Consider the following 19629-nt stretch of genomic DNA (forward strand, 5'->3'; position numbering starts at 1 on the left):
GACGCGGTCGTCTCACAGTCCATCGCACGAAGCACGCAACAAGCAGATATGAAATCTGAAGCGGACCTTTTGCCCATGCGCTCCGGTGGTGACATCATGCTCCCGCACTTGTGTGTGAGTGGCGTGTGCTTAATGGCGTATTTTTACGGCCATCTTTCGGGCACAACGACGCCGCTTTCTCACGCAATGGGACAAGTAAGGTCGTTTTAGAAGTCTAGCACAACCTCTAGGACGACCTCAAGGATGGCGCCAAGGACAGTATCATCTTTGAGCATACAATTGAGCGGCGCGTGCCACTCAATCTTATTGTTGTGGCAGTATACGCCGCTTTTTCTCAATGGGAAAAGTAAGGCTTTCTCTTTAATAGGAATAATTATTATTCACTTGTGAATAAGCAGCCTATCCACGGCACTACGCAGGTTCGTCAAAGATTTCAAGGGCTTGTGGGACTAAACCTAAATTGTAGTTATAATGTTACAAGTATACAAAAAGACGGACGTTCTATAATAACAATAAAATGTGGACTTCAACAGTTTTTACAGAAGCTCCAGACGAGGCCTTAAGCCCCCCCCCACCCCTCTCCGGCCTCACAAAAGAAAACAAACACAAAAAACATACAAAAATTTAAAAAATAAATGTCACTTTACATCATTGAATTGTTGCTCAAAACGGTGCTAGTTGTAGGACATTACAAATGCAGTCCGAGCTATTCAATATAAAAAGAAATCACAAAATTATTCTTATGGAAATATACAAAGCAACATTTAACCTTCAGGTTATATTGCTAATAAATACATGTTTTAAGACACATATTTGGTGTCGATATGGCTCAGACGCAAAACGAAAACATGAAACGAATAAAGTACAAAAAGGAAGTAAAAAAAAAACGCAAAAAAGTTGTAAATTTTTAAAGAGATACATTAGTGGATGGGAGATGGCGAAGCGCTTTCCTAAGCCTTTCTCTAGAAGTGAAATCAGAAAATTTATAAGGTAAGGAATTGAAAATTTGAGGAACACAGAACGTCCACCGGCTCTTGTCGTAACGAGTGTAACATACAGGGACAAAGAATCGTGAACCCACTTTGTACTTCTCGCATGTTCGGTCGAAGCGTTTTATAGTCGTCAATCCAGTAGTGGTCAAGGACCACCGTCTCAATAAACAGGGACTGGAAGTTGGGCATAAATAAAATGTAAGCCATATCCAGAAATGAAGTAGCAGGCTCGTAATAATCATTGTGCAGCATTCCTTTTAAGATGATATTAACTGTCGACCTCTAGAATTCAGAGTATTTCCGAAAACGTTTTATGCCGCAGAGGAGAGTACCATATGCAAAGGAGTGAACTAGCTACGAGCTTCCGAAGATTAAATTGAAGAAACGTCTTGATGTTATACATTACGCAAGTAAGGCTCCTTAATATGGGACATGTTTTTGTAAAGCGTGAAATCTAGGAAAGATCAGAATCAAAAATTATACCTAGATACGTCAGTGTGTCTGGGCAAACAATTGGAGTACAAGGAAAAGTGGCTTAATGGGATTTGAGGATGTAAATATTGATATTTATGTCAACAAATTTAAGAGGATTGTGAAAGCATACGAACTTTTTTTTTTAACATTGATATCGATACGATTGTTGGCGAACCAATTCATTAAGTCTGAGAAATTATCTGCAGCGTCATAGCCCTTGGATACGAAAGATGACTTGTTAACAAAATGGTGTCATACGCATATTGATAAGGAGTGCAATTTGAAACTGTGATAGTCATATTATTGAAGTCGATAATAAACAATGAAGATTAAAAAATCCAGCTGTGGGCAGCGTTTAAAAAAACTTCGGTGCTATGTTCAATATTGATCACAAACTAGTTGTGATCGATATTGAAAAAAATTAGTTAGCAATGTAAAAAAAAGACCCCGGAATCCAACAGCAGAAATGTTTGGTAACAAAATGGAACGACTCACACTGTCGAATGCCTTTCTTACATCGAAGAAACAGGCACAAATTTACAGGCAATACTCAAAACCTCAATTCAAGTTGTCAGATAGTGATTCAGAAAGAGGCTGTATCCCACGTCCCGGCACGAAACCGTATTGGGTGGGGAACATAATGCTTTATTTGTCTACGAAAAAAGACAAAAAAATGTAAGTAAATCGTTCAGAATGGAATCTTTGGCGTGTTGGTGAGGCATGTTGGTAAGCTAAGGCATGTGAAATATTAATCGTCAAGACGCAGCCTATAGACACGATCGTGTATATAGGCTGAGCCTTAGCAATTAAAACTTCAGTTTTGAGTTCAGCGTTTTTTCGTCTCCTTTCTTCCGTCCCGTCTGTTTCGTTGTACGTTTTAAATGCAAATAAATGTTCCCAATATTTTATTGGGGCATGGTAAAACAGATATTGTCCTTTTGTTTTCGATCTAACCACGTTGGTCTCCTTTTATGCGAGGCTTAGTTATGGCAGTTTTTAATTTGATGGGCATGTGACCTGTCTCGATTATTCTGTTGAACATAATTAAAAGTGTGTCTTGTAATACTAATAATAATAGAAATAATGAAATATAAGAAGAAGAAGAAATTGTTTCATCAACTCATCTATATTTTTAAACAGTGTCCAGTAACAACCTGTCTTGGTGCTGACACACTGCTAAACGCCGAAAACATAAAACACACACAAACAAATTAAAAATGGTAACGCATTATACACTATGCATGATAATAAAACAAGGTCAACATTTAAGCATAGTACGAGGTGGAACATGTTCGTACTGTTGAATAAAAACATTTGGGAAGTAATAACAACAGGCAAGGAACGGAATACAGTAACAATACAGGCGCTGGGCAGGGTTACGGAACGCGACATCGTCGTTTGATCATTATGCCAACGCCGCCACTTGAGGCAACACTGGGGAGGCTAAAATTGGCAGCGCTGCCGATGCACCCTAGCGAGACTAAGGTTTTACCAAATCTGAGTGTTGTGATGTGGCGCAGTACACCACCAACTCTTTTGAAATTGCATCAAATGTTAGATACTTTAATGTGTATGCATATGTGTTCTAGCTTTAGAGAGTGTTATTAAGTGCCTTCCTCGATAGGTTGACACAACTCAAAGCGGGGACAAGCAGAACAATATCAAATGTCAGAATATTACGGCGACTTTTGAGGGAAATCAGATAGACACGCGCAGTTTTCTCTTTTTTTTTTTCTTACGTTTTTTGCCCTTGCTTCAAACTCACAAATACGAAGACTGCGTCGATCTTCCCTCCTTTTCAAAAACAGAAATGAAAAGCCCCCCCCCCCCCCCCCCCTCTTATTCTAAATCGTCTTAATATCCTTGATTTTTCAAGTGAACCCTTCCCGCATGAATAGCTGAGCTCATTTTGAGGATGAGCTTGTTTCCCGTCCCCTCGTCAACATGTTGAAGACGACCGCGGTGTCCGAGGGATGTGTTCTTTGTGCAACTGACTGTAGATGGAAGGTTTCGAATGCAGCTGCTCGTAGCAAGGTGATGCTCGTCGTCGATGGAATATGCTGTTGTGCTCTTGCACATGGAACACCAACAAATGCCGCATGAATAGCTTTTGTCGTGGAGTACGTACATTTTTTTTCTTGAGTAGGCTATTTTTTTTTTTTGCAGCGGGAACGAAGGTAGAACCAAGTAGAAACGGGTCAAAATAGAGCTGCTACCATCTCGGATAGCTACGCAATCACGCTAAAGGCGCAAACGACAGTCCAGTCTGCAACCGGCGAAGTGGAGAAAAAAACGCTTAAACTCCTCAAACGTCTGCAAAACGTCGTTCGACCAAGATGTGTCCGCGAAGCAGAGAACAGTAAGAATGACAAATCACTGATCTTATTTATTGAGTCGTCGCATGGATCCCGAAGACAACACCGCATTTTCAGCCCATGAATTCCAAATATTAAAAGGGCGATGCAACAATTTTCGTACTTTGCGCATATACCGCTTAAAACGGATCCCTGACGTTAATGACCTATGAAACACGCGTTCGTTTTTCACCCCACGAAACAAAAATCACAGAAAAAATTAAAGAAAAACAAGCAGCGTTCACCCCCTCAACTCGCAGCCAGAACAAGCTGCCACGTGATCTGTAGTCGATTATATGCCGCCAATGTTGATCATAGCCACGCGCTGGAGTTGGCGAAGCACAGGACACGCGCTGAGCTCCAGACATTGGTATGGTTCGGCTATTGACGTCGTGGTAGCGATTGGACACGGGCCACTACCCGAATGCTTCTCGAGTTAGTAATTATCACGAGCACAAATTGAGTGCCCACGCAATGCTTGGGTCCAATCTATGAACCTCATTCAAATATCGTCATTGGGGTGTGCTGCGATCCCCACGTTACGTCATCAAATTTTGCAAAGGAGAGATTGAATGAAAATGATCGCTTTTGTCCTTAAAATTACACCGCAACAAAGGAGTTTCTTGGCCAGTGGTGTTGCGTGAGAGTATCCTTGAGCCCCACTCGTGCCATTAAGCTCGTGTAGAGTGAAAAACATTCCAATTGAATATCGTTGCACCGCTCCTTTAAGTAAAATAGCCCATCCAGAAACCCACCAAGAGTAATGTAACGTTAACAGAATGATAATTTTACACGATTTACGGTATTTATTCATCTCCAACGGCGTTATTTTTCACGACCTTGTCGAGAACTTGCAAAGCTTCACGCCTGCTAAGCTTTCGGGGTTTCCACATTTTGGTAGGCAATAGTGCCTACAGCTTCCACGTTGGCACTTCTATTACAGCTGACAGCAACGTTAAATGTAAAAGGCTTTTGCCCTTCCCCGCTCCTTCTTTGCCCCTCTTGTACCCCATCTCCAGGAATTATTTTCGTCTTTTGGCAAACAAACGTTCGAATCAACACCTTCAAGTGGTGCATCAACAGCCCCACGAGGAAGCAGGTTGGTGAAAGGGCCTTCCAAGTGCTGCAGTTATTTTAAGCTAAATGGTGCGACGTGTCATTCCAAACGTAATTCTCCTGAGGCCACGCCGGCGCCAATGTCAACGGGACACAGGGACGGGGGTTACTCGGGAAGATATCCAGCGATACAGACGGGAGTGGGGAAGGGCAACGGAAGGACAGCGTCGTCTGCGAGATCACAGATTCCGCCATCGTTGATAACGCTGGTTAGACACCTGCTTTGGACTGCGCTGCGTCGGTTTGCAGCAAGACGCGACTGCGGGTTGCCCTGGCGACCCTATAAACGTGCCGATGGGGAGGCGACGCGTTGCACGGCGCAGCGCAACGCGACGCAACGCAACGCAGTCGACGCAACGCAAGGCAGTGCAGTCGACGCAAATATAGGGTGTCCCGGAAAAAAAAAATAACAATATTTTTTAAGCGCAAAATTAAACTAAGCATCGCAGAACACCCATTCTCCGCCCAAATATTTTGCTAGAGGTACGACCCAAATGCCATAGTTTCGGCACGAACCAATATTCATTCAAAGGTTATAAGTGATTTTATGAAAATTTCAATGGTAAAATTTGACCAGTTTTCGCCAGTTTTCAGTTTCTGGCGCCACAGAGCTCCATATATTTCAGAGCTCCGTCGACCACCATGTTCCTAATGAAATTGTTATGATATCACTTATAATTTTTTGAATGAATAATCGGATCGAGTTGAAACTTTGGCATCTGGTACGGACTTCTAGCGCAACCCTTCGGCGGAGAATAAGCGTTCCGCGATGCGTCATTTAATTTTGCACAAAAACAAAAAAAAGCCCGTAAACGTTCCTTTTTTTCTTTTTTTTTCTCTTTTTTTTGGGGGGGGCGGGGGGGGGGCGGGGGGGGGCGGGGAGGGGGGCGGGGGGGGGGGGGACACACCGTATATGACTCCATTGTTAGGCTTAGCAGGACCGCAGATTTTTGCACAGCGCTCGAAAAACATAACTCCTACGAGACTAACGAAATGTGTCCACATTATCCGTCCATCACATAGTCTAAAAAGTAATACACCATCATAGAAATAAAAAACATAAAAATAGAAAACAAATATGTCATAATCACGCACACACTGCTTGATTACTCGTCAAAAAGAGTTCATGTAAAACAAAAAAGAAAAGCAGCTCCTACAGTTTAGCGTAGGTTGTTATATCCGAGCAGCATTCTAGTAAATCGCGACGTATGCAACAAAATCAAGGGATAATAGGGATACTGAGACCAACTGGAATGAGATAAAACAAAATAGCAAACAGTGATTTAAAGCCGTGAAAAGTCAACAGCTCCGTTGATAGCCTATACAAAAACAATAAGCTATGCAAACGACGTCACTTTAACAAAGAACACACTCCCAGTTCTTAAGTAATTGATTATACGTGCAGTAGCACTTACGCAAAAAGAAATATGTCGTGAATTATTCTTATAAACCGTCTTTGAACACATTCAATAGGGGATGGCGCACAAAGCACTGCCTTTGTGCGCCATCTTCTGTGTGAAACAAAATCGCTGTGTGGAACAATAAATCGCATCAAGAGTCATGAGCGATACCCTACAAACTGCTGATGCAAGGGTATCGAATTTGAATGCTTAGTCATTGTACCAATTCCAAGGTCACGAACTGCCCAAAATCGGTCAATCACAGTGCAGTTTAAGGTGCAATTAAATACAAAATAGTCACGTATTCTGTTCGCTTTGCGGCCCATTCAGAACCAGGGAATTTTTGAGGATTACTGGCAAAGCCTCATCTTGAAGATGCATGCAGTGTGTAAGAGGGTTATTTCAGCGAAGCAGCTTCATGTTATTAACAAACAACAACAATGGGGAGTTCTTGACCCAGAGCGAAGCTTATTCATATATAAAATAAAATAAAAGTGTACGAAAACTGCTTAACTCTGGCACTCCGAAAGCAACATCTCCTTTATATAAAGGCCGCAGTGCTGAATGAAACTGCGTCATCGGACAAGGCCAACACTGGGCACAGACTGAACATGACGATTGCGTTACCGTTCGTCTCAAACTTGACTGGAAGCCGAGCGCTGAAGTAGAAATCGCTTCCAATCTTTGTTCAGCGTTGGCCTTCTCTGATGACGCCATCTCATTCAGGCCTACAGCTTTGTTATCGGTAAGGTGTTGCCAAAAGACGATGAATAAGGGTCACATGAAGCAGCCGAAATATGAAAACAATTTGTGCGACATGAATAACTATTATTTTGAATTGACGTTATTTATGCACTAGGTATAGGCTAACAAAAGAAAAGGCCGATTGATACAAACTGTCGTTGCCCTAGAACCCGTTTACACTGCTCAGCGCGCGAAAACAAAACAATACACATTAAAAAAGAGCATAAGGATACAGGAGCACATCAACAATTAGAACAGCACATTTTGTATTGAGTTTATCAAATCGTCTGTGTTTTTCTTAACTCTTAAATTAAAAAAAAAAACAGGTAACACAACTAAAGATGAATGCAAACACAATGAAAGTATTTACTCAATGTGACATGATAGAAGGCACAGTTTTAAACTGTTTTTGAAGCTATGTTTTCAAGCACAATCGGAAATATTTTCTATAACAACTGGATGTTTGTTTAGGAAATCCGGTATTAAGTATGCTAATTAGTGATGTACATAGTTTGTTCGAGACCAAGGAATTTTATAAGAACCATGTCGAAGATTGTATTGTGCATTATGAGGAAGAAGTGCTTCAAAAAGTCGGGACTGGTCACTAATTTGTTGATTAAAATAGGAATTGAAATTTTAAGGAGGAATAGATGACTAATGGTAAGAAGCCTGTTTAAAACATGACTGTGCTTTGTAGTCAGTACGCTCAAGGTTTTCTATAAAACTAATACACATTAATGGAGGCAAGAGTACACCAAAGCATAGTACAGCTTTCTTTTTAAACTGGATGGAAACAGTCATCTAATTTTGTAAAAATTACGAAGTGATCTGGAGACGCTCGATTGAATTTTATGTATATGAGGTGTCCAGCTTAGCTGTTCTGCAAAATTATTTCTAAAAAGTATTTTAGACATTGACTCGCTCAATCAGAAAGTCTTGGAATTCAAAGTAATTTTATAATCATGAAGTTTATTCGTGGCTTAAATATTGCATTTGTTTGTTTTCGTAACATTTAACTGAATTTGATTGCATTCAAAATATACGGGTAACTCTTTGATCCATGTGTTAGCAGTAATTTCGAGATCACGCAAAAATGAACCAATAGCAAAAGGTAGAATATAAACCATTCATAACTCTCGAGTTTTCACATAGGAATGTTATGAACCTCGTTCAATGCCATCGACATAAAAATACTTTACATCAACACGTTTATTTGTGGTCACATACAAACGACATGGTGTAATCCGAAAACCAAAGATTTGTTTTCAGCGACTTCACCTTCAATGTTCGTGTGGATCAGGTGACCACTTTTATGTGAAATACTTGTAAGCACGCTAATAATGTTGTTAATGTTGTCGAATTGATACTCCTAACCCCTTGATGACCTAGCGCGCGCTCACAAACTTCGGTGGGAATAAGAAAATGGTCAATCTGATGAAGAGAACAAAAATGAAAGTCGTTTACAACTCCCTGTAGCACTGAATTCGAGCACAGTTCTTGAGGAGGTAGAGGGAAAGGTACTGAGGGAAGGGTATACCCCTCCTCCCTCCTTTTTACCTCGTGATCCTGCTACTCTTCCCCCTCCTTCTTCACCTCCTCCTCCTCTCCTTATCCTTCAACCTCCTCCTCCCCCTCCTTCTCAAGTGGGGAGGTCACGTGACTTCGCGTGGTCACGTGACGTCGGGGGAGGGGGGTCACGTGATCTGGATGTCAGGTGACCTCGAGGGGGGGGGGGATCACGTGACTTCACGGTTACGCCGACGCCGACGCCGCTCAAGCCGGAAACGGGCGCCCAAGAGCTGCGTTCTAAAATGAACTAAGCCATACATCTACACCAATTACCGTGAACCGAAAAACGAAGACATTCATGAGCGTTCAACGCTGACCTGTGGCGAAAGGAACGACCGCTAGACTCTAGAAATGTCTACAGACTTACTTTCACTCATAATACGGAAACAGTCAATCACATCAAACAATCGAAGATTCCCAGCGAATGACGAAACTCAGGATACGATTAGAGCTAAAACATACAATGTGTGCAATGAAAAATTGAATCACGTTTAATTTGGTCACTTTCCATATGTGCATCGCGTTTATACGGGAAAGTTTGGACAGGAAATTTTATGCAGGAAACTTTGTGCATGAAAGTTTGTGTATAAAAGTTTCTGCGCGAAAATTTGTGCAGAAAAGTTTATGCAGGAAACTTTATGCAGGAAAGTGAACTCACAAACTCCCGTACTGAGAATGTACGATGGTTTGAATTCAAGGCTTTGGATGCTTTGACAATCGCGTTAAATTTGTAGTGAAATCATACGCGCCGTTTTACGGGTTATTTAAAACTTCTTGAAACATGCCGTCGCGAGTTCCTCACTAAATATCGCTTAACTTGCACGAGAGTCCCCGCAGGTTTATTGGTGATTCGTGGCATGGTAATCATATGGGTAACAAAACAACATCCGAGAATTATAACATGCAACTTGTTCCGACATATCCGATGAGTTGCACCTTATATAGAAAGTACTTAAAATACCATACTATCCACTACGCCAGAAACGTCATAGTGTGACGATGCTTAATGGGAAAAAATAAATTATTTTTGGGCAGCAATAAATAACCTTGAATTTATAATTTACTACTCGCATAACGTTTAGTGTGTTAAAAGAAAAAATGACCGCATCTCCACGTCGTGAATGATGTTGATTGGGCGAAGCTCTGGTGGTGCTGACGATACTGTTTTTGTTCATAGGTAGGGCTGATGGTGTTAATTTTCTTTTATTGCTCATAGGTAGTGCCGGGTTCCGGGTGGCGTTTCGACTTCATTATTTGACGCTTTGCAGCAGCTTCCCCGCGCCCTACTCTCCGGAGCAGCTTGCTGTCTGCGTAGATGCTGAGCCGTAGCATGCCGAGCTTTTCGTTCATTTTCACCCATGTTAGAAAGAGAATGTGTGGTATGGAACGTGGTTATATACGTAATTGAGCATTTCACCACAGCGCTTTCTCGTCTATAAACGTTGAGCCAATGCTTGCAAAGTTTAACGCAATTGTATACGTGTTTGATCGCAGCGCCCTCTCGTGTATATACGTTGAGCGGCTACATGCAACGTTTCATCCATGACATCCCCAGCTCTTGAGTTACTTCCACATCTCAGAGCCCCCTACTCGTCCCGCAGTCGTGGCCGAGCGGTTAAAGGGGCTGTGCAACAATTTTAGGGCTTTGCTTGAATAATTGTGAAAGTTGATGCCTGACACTTCTGCAGTGAACTACAGAAAACAGATTTTGCTTGGATACCCTAGTTTCTATTTAAAAAAATGAAAACGATTTAGGTTTTTGTCACCTCTCAACTCGTACATCGTCTTCCGGGTCACGTGAGCAGTGACGTCACTTGAGTAGGCTCGGGGTTCCGGAAACGTTCTCTCTTTCGAGCCCTCAGTGAGCAGCGAGAACTCATCCGCTCGCGGCCGCGTGACCACGTGCTGGCGGGCGCCCCGCGAAATATACGGTGGAAGGAGGAAAGTCTCATCCGGGTCCGGCCATACCCGTCCTTGCCCGTCCGGCGCTGTCCCCCTCCCCATCGGGCTTCTTGCGGCTATTCGCGGTTTTGTGGACCTAAGATAGATGGCGCCACAAAAACTCCGTATAATAAAAGTTTTGTCGATGATACCAGGGTTTTGACGCATTTATATATATGTTGGAACGACAAGATTTATAGAAAAATTTATCGAGCAGGCATTCGCACAACTTGCTTTCTTTCTACAAGATTCCCCACCGAACGTCACGCCGCTTGTTTCTGATGGCCGCCGCTCGTGGCTGCAGGTCGGGAAATATTCTAAGCTTTGCCTGGCTATTACGCGGCGGAATCGCAACATTTCGATGAAAGGAGGTGTGTTTTCTGCCATTTGTGACACAGTGAACAATATCAAAAGCAGAAGTGCCAATTCTTTCAACGTTAAAATCGTTGCACAGCTCCTTTAAGGCGATGGACTAAATATACATTGGGGTCTCCCCGCACAGGTTCAAATCCTGTCGACTGCGCAAGCATTTTTTTTTTTTTTTAAGAAGACAGATGGGATGGCAATCGATGTAAGCACGGACGCCGGACGGAGAAGGCTAGACCCTAAGGAGCTTCGCCCCTAATTGGTACACAAGGACAATGAGGCAAAACCTTGCTTTTCGGTACAAAATTTTGAAAATATAGCGAACTCATTCGTACCTCTTTTGCTCCGAAAGCTGTCGGCCTTTTCGCTGTGATACATCCGCGGTACCCAAGCACGTCAGCCGAACACAGTTTAGGTATTGCACAGGACCATCCCGTCACGCGGGCGTGTAAGCCCTTTAAACACGCTCTAGATTGAGCTGCCATAGCCGACCTTCTCTCGTCTTACCGAGGTACCGAGCCACTGAAGCGGGCGTTGACAAGCCCCCTCAAATGCCTATGATGAAAAGACGGACACAGTAGCTCCTAGAGTGGCAATAACATGTGCTGCTTCGGCAGTGATGAAGTGAAGCGAGCGGAATAAGAGGAAACCAAAACTGAAGGTTGGCTATGGCGGTGCCCTTGCACAGCTGCCTTAAATTGTCTATATCTCTTCAGCAATCAATCCGTCGACGAAAATTTGGATTCGCGTTCGTGGCCTATGAGTGCCGTGACGACACGTAGGTTCACTGTCGATTGGCAAGCTTCATGGTGTGCTTAAAGAGCCCGGCGGAAGCTTGGAGTCATCGCATTTTCAAGCGAACGCCGTTATAGTTATAGTAGTATCGGACATTATTCTTATTTATGCCGATGAAAGCAATATGGCCAGTCATGAAAGGCCGACTACGTCGGCAAGAATGCTGGGAGGGTTGTCGCTATCAGTGACGTGAGCGATCGAAAGCGTCTCAGTGGTCGGTAGGCCACGATTGGCCGGATGCTAAATATCATGTCGGCAAATAATTCCTCATTGACGGAAAGAAGAGTATTGTAACAGCAACAATTTCGAGAATGTATGCAGTAGTGTCTTCCAGGGCCCAATGAATTGAAGCTTCGACCATTCTAATGACAAGCACCATCAAACTAGTTGTTCGCAATGTAATGACGTCAGGAGAGGGAATCATAGGAGGACGACGCAAAAATACCTCGCCGCCAATAGCTCAATATTTGTCGACGATTCCATCAGACGCAAGGGACACGAACGTCTAACCACGTTGACCCTCAGGCGGCTGGGAAAACACCCGTTTCCGGAGATATACTACGTCAAGGCCACGTGACTTCTCATTTTGCATTTGATTTGACGAGGAAAGCTAAGGATGAAGGAGGTAAAAAGTAATTTCATGGTCTTTTTAACAGTAGCACATAATGCTGGAAATATTTAGTTAGTTGCGAATATACGCAAAAAACAGAAGTTCCCCCAAAGCCTATTGATGTGGTACAATTAATTAGACGTAGCGACAGTTTGTTTCTAAAAAAAATACTTGTAACAAAAACTAACTTTATAACGGCCGTTAGCATCAATAAATCAGTAGAAACAACTTGACTACGGCCGTTAGCCCCGAAAAATCTATGGCATCGATCGATACACTAGTTATGCTGTGTTGCAGTTACCGTATTACGACTAAAGAAATATGTAGACAAATTAATTCCAGCAGCCGGGAGCGTATTGCCAGTAGCCACAATTTCACGTCCCAGGCAATACAGCGATCTGTAAGCTTGATGCCTCTCTGGCGTTTGGTAGTTTCCTTCTCAAGGGAGGGAGGCAATTCTAGACATCAGCAGTTTTATCCACGGCACGGTAAAGCTTACGACGATACAGTTTTATCGTTGAGAATTCCGATGAGGATCGTAAAATGTCTAGATCCTGAAACCTACAGGGCTCTAACTAAGACATCGAAGCCTTCGTGATCCCGCCGTCGTCTGATGAGGCTAGGCAAGTGCTTTCTTGTCCTTAACCCATTCACTGCTGTTTTTATTACTTTGGCTTCTTATTTTTACTATCTCTGTGTATGCTTTTCTCTTCGCGGAGTGAGGAATCACAGGCTGGAGTGTGAAAACCTCCCAGTTCACGATCTCCGAAGGGTACCGCCTTCAACAGTGTGCATGTAATACTACCATATATGCCATTAAAATACAAAAGAAACGAGGGTGAGCTTTGTGCTTTGAGAGTCACGCCGGTCGGACGCGCTCTTTAGTGGTTTATGTCATCCTTATCATGCTTGCTTGTTGTCGAGGGTAGCGTAGTTTTTGTGGTCCTCCAACACTATCGAAGCTACTTACGTGAACACGCGAATATACGACGCAAGTCGAAGCCTCGTGCTATCGCAACTGTGCGGGGCACGGCACTCTGAAAGTTGGTTTTTTTTTTATAACGTGGCGGAAAATCAACGACGCCGACTATAGAGTGCAGCGGTCAATTACCCTTGAAATCTTAACATGCAGATTCCTGCGATAAAACGCTGGACTACAATTTTTTTAACGAGGATACCAAGCGGATGTTTGGCGCTATTGAATGTGCTCATAGCACATGCCAGCTCGTGGAATGAAAGCTGCTTCCAAAGCTAAGATGTTTGGTATACAATGCCACGGCCACTGAAAATGCCATCAGAGCTAGAGCGAGCACGTGGCTTAAAATAACGATTCTTTTGCTCGAGAAAGCTTGAAATTAAAGAGTCTATATTGACGCCCAATGAGGGAGCAATATGAATTAAGCATGGAACAACACAGAACGACTTTGACGGTACGCAGGCTCAAACTGATCTTCTTGTGTCGTCGCCCCTCGAGTGACCCGACAGGGCGGCCCACCTTGAGTCCCCCTCCTTAATTTACCACAAACTAGAGATCAAGCCGTGCATGTACTAATAGCTTTGACAGCGTTGTATATAGCGTTTCGGCGTTAAGCATTTTGTCCGATGTTGTCAAGGGTAGCGTAGCTTTCGCGATGCGCCGGATGCAACGCAAGCGAATGAGACGCAATAGACCCCTTTCGGAGTAGAGCGCCACCTGTTGCACGCAACTGCAACTAGGTCCGCCGCCATTACGCAGGGGTCCCGCCAGAACCGCCTGCATCTTACCGCCTACAACGGTGCTGCTTACACTCTGAGTCCCAGTCTGCGCGCGCCGCATCAATATGCCATCGCATTGCTGCGTACCTTTGTGTACGCAGGATTGATACGTTGACGGAGACGGAAAAAGGTACTTGTCAGACAAGTTCTAAAGTGTTCAAAAAGAAAAACCGAATCCTCGTGTTGTTTACAAAACTTTCACGGGTTAGACAAGAAAACGCTCTTATCATCCGTAAGCGGAAGCATCGCAAACGATTATATGCTGCAGTAGTGTGGCCGTGTGTCGAGCCGTGTCTTTAACTAGAGAGGTACGGCCACGGTTCAGTGCGCGGCTCGCATGCGCGAGCGGCTCCCTCCTTCAGTGCTTCTTCACTGCAACCGAGGCCATTTTAGGTACTTGTTCGGCGTGTAGATGCATGATTACTTCTTCCGCAAGTTCGTTTCCTTTACTCACAACGGTAAACAGTTTTCCAGAAAACAGACGTCGGGTGGACTAAATGCAGTGTACACCGAATCTGAAGATCACTCGAACCCGCCTTGCGATCGTGGGAACTTTTGGGGTGGTGTCCTGAACAGAGTGCCAAGGCCGTACCGCTAGACGTTTAGGGACGTTACGCTACTAATCAGTTTGGAAATTTGTGAGAATGCAGCCAAAGAGTTGGTGTTTAGAGCATGTTCAACAATTGTTATTCTGTTCAACGGTTTTTATTCCTGAACACATTGTATGTTGTTCTTGGGTCTTCTTCTTGCTTCGGTAGCAGGAACCCTTGATGAAGAAACCTCCTGCACTGAATGGGATAAAAAAAAAATTATACACCGGTTTGACACTCAAACAGCTATGCATATTTTCTGTGCAAATAAAAATCAGTTCCAGCACACATTTTTTTTTTTTTTTGCAATGTCGCATTTCTGGTGGGTTCAAACAAACGTGGTACGTTTAAAAACGCCGTGAAATAAACGCAATACATCAGTGGTTCTGGAAAGTCTACTTTGTAGCTTTGTGAGCAATGTCATAAACCGCTTAATTTCTTAGTCTTTAAAAGGTGACCGAGGAAGGAATTTAAAATGCTGCTCCACCCACCCGTACAACCTTTTCTGCTGTTCTGTACGATTTGCGATTGCGATTTCTTGAACACTCAAGGTTGTGACTCGTGAGGCACCTTTTGCAGTTACTGGTACGCGGTCGTAAGTTTATTGGAGGGGCACGAAAAACGAGACGAGCGAGTTCTCGGCTGTCACCGAACGACAAGCTCACGACGGGGACAGCGTACCGGGTCGCTCGGAGTGGGCACGCTAAAAGCGCGATCACTATGATTAACTGTATTAAAATTATGAAATGTTACTAAAAAAAATCACTACAAAACAAAAAAGAACTTGCCTGTTCCGTGAGTAGTTAGCCCTTATCGATGCGGGGACCACGTATGCTTCATCGAAAAAGTTGTAGCTTCTTTCCATGCACCGGTTTGTGCCTGACCGGCTACTGTAGACCTGCTCCACCTCTCTGTCACTTATATGTGGCAGTATCGATAGATCATTAGACCAACAGGTGATCGGGAAAGCACCCGCACAAGCCATAGCTCAAAACGCTACGGCGACTACGCTGCACGCCGACCGGTCGAACCCTGCGTAATGGCGGCGATCACCCAATGTGGCTAGATGTTTTACTATTCCCGCTAAATGTTTTTCAGTGTTGCCAAAATTCCGAAAGGGGTCTATAAGAAGCCACATGCTCTCGCAACACTGCACAGCTGCAGCACTGTTGAATATATGTTAGCCCCGGCATTCTTGCATTTTTTAATATATGCTTACGAATTCTATGATTATTACCAGCAGTATCTAATCGACAACATCGAAACGATATAAATGAGATCCGCCAGGTTTGTAGTAAATGCTTACCTTTTTTGTCCAAATGTGACTGTACTGAAATCTGAGCATAAGTATAAGCTTCAGCTATCTCGTCGACAATGAGTCCGCCTACAACGTCGACACAGCATTATTTATGAACAATGGGGTATCGATAAAACACTATACTTACTGCAACCTCACTTCATTCCTCGGAAATGGGATGACTCGAAAAGGATCATAGTTCCAAGGATCCTTTTCGAGAGGTCCTTTTGTGGCGCTGCGGCGCGCGCGCCAGAAAGCGAAAGAGGATGGCGCTCGCCGCGGCCGCCTCTCTCTCCCCTTTTTCGGGTCACGCGTCAGGGGTGGCCGGAGGGCCGGGAGGGGGGGGGGGGGGGGGGGAGGAAGGGAAGGAGGAGCGGGAAATTCCCGCTCTTCACATGCCCTACGCTAAGCTTTCAGCCATGTCGCACGGCAGAGGAGCGGGGCACGCTGCTTGGAGGAATACTCTGCCCATTTCGACACCTAAGCAATCATGTGTCCTGTCCTTTTTTTTTGTTGTTGTTGAAAAGAACGCTTTTGATTCATTTATCATCCTAAGTCTAGCACAGTAAAGAACATGCAAAAATCAGCTACAACAAAAATTTAAAAAAAAATAATATAAAGCGACGCCGAGCTCCGCACTTGGTGAACTGCAACACTGCTGGCGTTAACTTAATTTCGCTGCCTCTCATTTCTCTAATCGCAGCCGCGTTAAAATATGTCTTCGTTCGGAGGAAGTGGGCGTGTTTCTTCAGACGGCTTCGTAAATTGAGGCGGTGCTTTAGAAAACCGGAACCCAAATACGGTCTTTGTAACAAGTTTGGTCCAATCTGGAATCACTAAACAAGCGACCTTAAAGAGTAGCAACACATCAGCTATATTTTTTAACAAAATAACCTTTTGCCAGTTATTTAAATTTTTTTGCGCGTTAACACTTTTCCGTTTCAGGAAGTTTCAAACCCATCCACAACAGAGCAAGACGACATTGCTTCAGGCGCCTCACACCGTGTGTAAAGTTCAGGAAGTTGCTGGTTATTTATAAAGTAACAAAATGGCACCGGCTATTCAGAAAGCAACACAATGGCGGCGCCCACGAAACATCTTAGGAATGAAGTGGCATTACTCTTACTGTAGGTAAAACGTCATTTATAGCTGCGACATCAGGCTTGTGTGTTCGACTTAGGCCCAAGCAAGCTCAATGAGCTCCCAGCACTTGTAGAGATAGAAGAAAAAATACAATTTATATTACCTGAACTTATAGCTATTGACCGATTGATGCTTTTGCCAATAAAGGTATATAGAAAAGCGAAATTTACTAACCTTGAGTCGTACGCATTGGCATGGAAACGATGCGGTGGAGAATATACTTAACCCGCTAAAGAATACGGCTTCAGCTCTGGTGATCCTATAAAGGCTTTGTGTCAAAAAGACACTTAATAATGTCCTCTAGAAAGGAAAGCTCAATGACCAGGTCTTCCGTCCAGGCCTTGATTATGGTGTGTGGAATGAGTCTATGGGCGGGTGTGCTTACCGAGTTTTCAAATGCGCTCCCTCAATTTCTGCCTGATGACGTCATTTGAATGTCATGTTGCTGCCTTCAGCAATTCTGGCGGTGGTGCTGCAGCGAAGGTTAAAAATGGCAGACGCCTGTTCTCATGCAGGTCGCTCTGCAGCGTGACTGTCCACGAAAGCTTCGTCAGCCGCGACGAAAGCGACACTCGAGCTTGCTCCTACCCTTCGCCGGAGCTTCTACCAAAAACTAAAACACTTGCGACATACGACAGCATGCCACTCGGGCTCATGTGATAGTATTTGTTGCCTCTTCGGGACCACTTTTATACGTGGGCGGTGTAGGGTGCGAAGCACACCGGTCGAATGCTCGTTTCGGGCGTCGTAGCCAGATGGTCGGAATGGGAGTGAAGTCCAAGGAAACCAGAAATGTGCGACATGACGCCACTGACAGACCGTCCAGCCAAAGAAATACTGAGAAACTGAGACACAACATCGATCTTCAACTAACCGCGTTCAGTATTACAACACCATCAAACTATTTCGTATATCCCCTTTTGGTTCTGCTCTGGCAAGCTAAAGTTTTCGGTGATACAAGAATGCAGCATTTTATAAACCCCAACAGGTTTATTTTAAAACAAATACCGTGTTAAAACACTAACAAATCACTTTGTGACCAATTACATGAGCCGCCAACGTGGAAATCAGATTGACCCATGCAAGCGCCGCGTGGGCCAAGAACGCGACGTACAGTCAAGTTTCCTTTTCTCTAGAGCTCTTCTGGAGGATTTAGTCAGGCAATACTAACGCAGAAACTCTCGAGCGACAGGAAGGCCACCAATACAAATAACCGTAATAGAGAAGCGGTATTGAAATTTGAGTGGCTAGAGTATAATAATTGTGTTGTATGTGCGTTTATACAGCCAAAAGGCTATAGGCTCGCAAAGACCGCCACCGATTCAGTAGCTTCTTTTGTGGCGGTGAAATTGCGAGGATAGAAGGGCACCATTTATTTCAGTCTTGCCTTCGCAAAGCTTGATGAAGTAATTGTGAGATCAAAACTGCCCACCTGGCTACAGTCGAGCGCGGTTCATGGATTGGACACGAGAACAACGTGAGCAGCCGGCTAAAGGCTGATTCACACTGCACCGTTTTCTTATGCTGCGTTACGTTACGAGAGCTTACGTACAAGTCACCAGGACATATGTGCTTCATACTAAGCGTGGCTAGCAGTTCAAGGAGAGAGTCCGACACGAGACATTAGAGACGCGAATGTTTCGGTGAGTAACGTAACTTAACGTAAGAAAATGGGGCGGTGTGAATGAGCCTTTGGGCTCGTACCAATGAATGCCTCTGAAGACACTAGTGTAATGGCTCGTGTCCAACCCCTGGGGTGATCAGAATAGCCGAACTCTAACAATGCATGAAGCTCAGACCCTACTTTTCACTTTTAAAATCCCAGTGTTAAATTTTGGTGGCATAGGATAGGCACCAGGACACGTGGCCGTTTGTTCTGGTTCCTAGTTGAGGGGACGAACAATTCTCATATTTCTAGATATTTTTTTTGGTGACTGCCATTTCCTAGAATGTAAATCTATTGCATTTGTTGGCAGTTAAAAACGTTAGGAAGTGAGTATAAGTAGTATTTAGTGAACGCGAAACAAAAATCGTTTCATGATCCCTTGATACACTGTATAAGCTACGCTAGTTTTGACAAAGTAGAACAAACTATTTGACGTCGAGTATAGTCAACTCTGTTTGTAGCAAAAAAACAAAAACAAAAAAAAACTTCGAGGATGCGTTTAAAAAAATGTCTAATACAAATTTAAAAAGGCTAAGAAATATATATTTAAAAATGATAAGAAGTAAAAATTAATGCTTTGATTACTATATTGTGTTAGCAATTTATGACTACTTTATTTAATCCTTTCTAAACGATTCCTTACAATTTCATGTTTAGACCACTTGGTCCGTGCAATTTTATGATTTTATAAATATCTATTTTTTTTAACACTATGCATTCGTCTTCCAATGCTATCACGGAAACTAACCTAAGCATATCGAGGTGGCAGAACCATTTACTCCCACAGGGATACTTAAAAAGGCTGTCTGCAGCCTAG

Source organism: Ixodes scapularis, unplaced genomic scaffold, assembly GCF_016920785.2.
Source record: "Ixodes scapularis isolate PalLabHiFi unplaced genomic scaffold, ASM1692078v2 ptg000101l_1___fragment_3__unscaffolded, whole genome shotgun sequence".
Classification (NCBI taxonomy): Eukaryota; Metazoa; Arthropoda; class Arachnida; order Ixodida; family Ixodidae; genus Ixodes; species Ixodes scapularis.